The 3,410-nt window shown below is 45.2% G+C and overlaps 1 protein-coding gene across 1 annotated transcript in view; it reads left to right on the forward strand.

Moving 5' to 3' along the window:
• Positions 1–3,410, forward strand: part of LOC112409399 (RNA binding protein fox-1 homolog 1) — a 1,082,427-nt gene that overhangs the window by 38,456 nt on the left and 1,040,561 nt on the right. The window lies entirely within an intron of this gene.

The following is a 3,410-nucleotide window of genomic DNA, read 5'->3' on the forward strand; positions in this document are numbered from 1 at the left end:
AAAGCTACCTGTTTAAGGGGACTGGAGAATACGAGGGTTATCCTCCCATGTCAGAGTCCTTAGTCATTGACTTCTAGCCAAGGCCAGAGTTGAGGGGTGGGGGTGGGGGTGGTTTCTTCCTCACAGTGGAACCAAGAAAACTTTTTGGGAGAGGTGGCTCTTGCTGCTCTCAGATGGGCAAGGATGCATACAGCCCAGGTTCACATCCATGCCTCCTGTGCAGACATCCACAATGCAGAAGAGTGTCTGCATCTGTCATTCAAGACTCTGCCTTCTCCAGCTTCATATTCCCTGGTTACCCCCTTTCTCAATCCATAACTGAACTGTATTTATTTTCATGTGTCGTGCGTGACTTGCCGTGTGCTTTGGTCCACGTAGTTTCCTTTTTCTTAAATGTCCTGCCACTCAACCTTAAATCCTTTCCACCCTGAAAGATTGCAAGAGTCCTGCCACCATCCTTTCCTGATTTACCTTCTTTTACCCAGACCCTGATTCTCACTACAGTGTCACTCCCTTCCCTTATCTTTTAAGTGCCTTTATTCCACGCCACCCCCCAAACTGCCCTGCACATTGTAGTTGCTCAATAAACATTTGGTAATTAATCACATGGAAATACCCAGGAGGTGTGCTGCATGCTCTTCAGTTTACTGAGACACCTAGACTTCTGCTTTCCGAACTTAAGACACTTCACTCATGAGGACATTGTCAAGCTGCCTGTTTGAACAGTCTTCCAGCATATTATAAATGTTTGGATAAAACCACCGTCAAGGCACAGTCATCGCAGAGCCAATAACAAGTGACCTTGTCTTCCCCTTCTTTATTTGAATGTTTTCTACAGTATCATCTCCAAAGGCAACAGGAGAAAATGGTGAACAGCTGGGAATGGGAGATGTCCTTCACACATCCTATATTTGGAACTGGTAGAAATAGCCACTATGATTCTCTGTCAGTTCCACAGGATAGATGTGATTTCAAAATTCTATCTTGGTTGTGAGCCCCTTGAGGGCAGGGCCTTATTCATCTTGGCATCACCTGTTGGGGTCGGGCGGGGGGAGTTTCTCAACCACAGTATGGAAGGAAAGTTCTTTGTCCAGGGAAGGCATCCTTTGTGTTGTAGGATGTGTAGCAGCATCCCTACCCTCAACTCACTGGATGCCAGTAGCACCCCTTCCCCAAGTTGTGCCAATTAAAAATGTCTTCAGACATTGCCAGTGTCTCCTGGTGAGATAAATTATTCCTGGTTAAAATATACTCTTGTAGGGGCTTAACAAATATTTTTGAATGAACGTGTAAAACTTACCAAAGTTTCAACATTATCAATTAGCTTGTTTTCTCCACATGAAGAACAATAAATCCACGTAGGCAGGAACTTAGAAGAAACACATTTTACTCAATACCTAATTAGCGGGTAAAAGCTTGCTGTAAACTCCCCCCCCCACCACAAATTCCAACCTTCACCTTTTTATAGACTCCAAAATGTAATGAAGTTGTGTCTCCATTATGTGGCACCCAAGCCATATAACTCTGCATTTTAAAAAGATGCCATCAAAGAAGGGTTATTTGCCTGGTAAACTATTTTCTAAGCAAACACATATTCCAAGGATTGCAAGCTCTTCCAGTGCATTAAAAATACTTTATCCCAAGCAAAACTTAAGTCCACCGTTTTCACTTGGAGTATAGCCATCACATGGAGTATTAAAATACTAGCCGTTGATGAATTATGTCTAAGTGACTACATAGGCTCCACAGTATGTATGGAAGTGTGTGTTTAAAGTTCTAAAAATTATCCAGTTGTATTCACACTTGAGACTCCAAATCGCGCGTCTTTATTTAACATTCTTATTGAGCACTGTCACCAGCTTATGGAACAGTCTCAGCTCAGTGGGGTATAAACATAAAATAGTTTTCTTTTTCTCCACTCACTGCCCCCAGCTGTGCTGGGTTGCCTATTTTTCCCCATCCCTTAATAACATCTTAAACAGATTTTTCAACTTTCTGGCTATTAGCATAGTCTCAATTGGAATTCATTTTTTGGAATTCGTATTTTCTCTTTTTATTTTTTAAAATTTATTTTATTTATTTATTTTTGGCTGCATTGGGTCTTTGCTGCTGCACGCAGGCTTTCTCTAGCTGCGGCGAGCAGGGGCTACTCTTCGTTGTGGTGCACGGGCTCTAGGCGCGCGGGCTCTGGGCGTGCAGACTCTACAGTGCAGGCTCAGTAGTTGTGGCGCACGGGCTTAGCTGCTCTGTGGCATGTGGGATCTTCCCAGACCAGGGCTCGAACCTGTGTCCCCTGCATTGGCAGGGGGATTCTTAACCACGGCGCCACCAGGGAAGCCCTGTTTTCTCTTTTCTGTTTTTAAAGCAATATGATTCTTTGAAAATTCCTTCTGCTTTTTTACTGATCAGACTTGCAGCTCCAGGGCCTGAAGAAGAGAGGGGGCTGTTTTCAGCTCCCCACCACAGCCTTCTTTCGTCTTGGAATGAATGGAAAGGGAGGATTTTGTATGCCTTTGGGTCAGGAAGGAAGAGATGCAGGGTCCTGGCTCTCCGATTCAAAAGTGCAATTGTATTCCTCTTGCTTCTGATTGTTGCAACTTGTCTCGTTTCTCTGTGGTGCGTATTCTAGTCCTAACTTTTTTCCTCAAACAGACATGCAGGGGCCTCCTAGTGCCTCAGTTTCTCCCTGTGGAAAATCCATTTGCTACCGAGTTGCTTGCCGCAGGTCAGGCCAATGAATCGGAGACGAGGTGTTGAGGGAAGGAATACGCCTTTATTTGGAAAGCCAGCAGACCGAGAAGATGGCAGACTAGTGTCTCCGAAAAACCATCTTCTCTGGGTTTGGATGCCAGTTTCTTTTATAGCACAGAAAGGGGGAGGAGATGAGGAAGTAAAGTAAAAAGGCCATAAGTTCTGCAAATATCCCCTGGAATGGCCAGCCTCCAGGCAGGGGATGTGTTAATTTCTTCTTTCTTGCAACCATCCACACACAGGTGGACAGCATTAGGATGCTTCCCGGAACAAAGGCACTTTGGTTTAGCATTCAGGCAGAGGGGCAGGGTTCCCTGAGGCAGACCATTATGTATAGACAGTATCCTTTTAGTGAACAAAAGCAATGGGAAGCAAAGGGTCAAGTAAAAGAAACAGATCCAACATGTAGACAGATTTGGCTCTTCCCTGTTACACATTTTCAACAAAACCTGTTTCAGCTTCCTCCCTGGTGTCTGTTCCAACAATACCTCCCACAGGCCATGCAGGTGACCCTCTAGGGATGCACCGGCAAGCTGGCTCAAGCCCAGCTCTTTCTGCTGGAACTACGTCAGTGCCGGTCAACTCACTCATGCTTCCTGTGCCAGATGGTAGGACTGAAAGTCCTTCCTCCGTTTCCCCCACTCCCAACCTGCCCCCAC

The sequence above is a fragment of the Neophocaena asiaeorientalis genome, unplaced genomic scaffold, assembly GCF_003031525.2.
Source record: "Neophocaena asiaeorientalis asiaeorientalis breed wild unplaced genomic scaffold, Neophocaena_asiaeorientalis_V1.1 scaffold254, whole genome shotgun sequence".
NCBI classification, from domain to species: domain Eukaryota; kingdom Metazoa; phylum Chordata; class Mammalia; order Artiodactyla; family Phocoenidae; genus Neophocaena; species Neophocaena asiaeorientalis.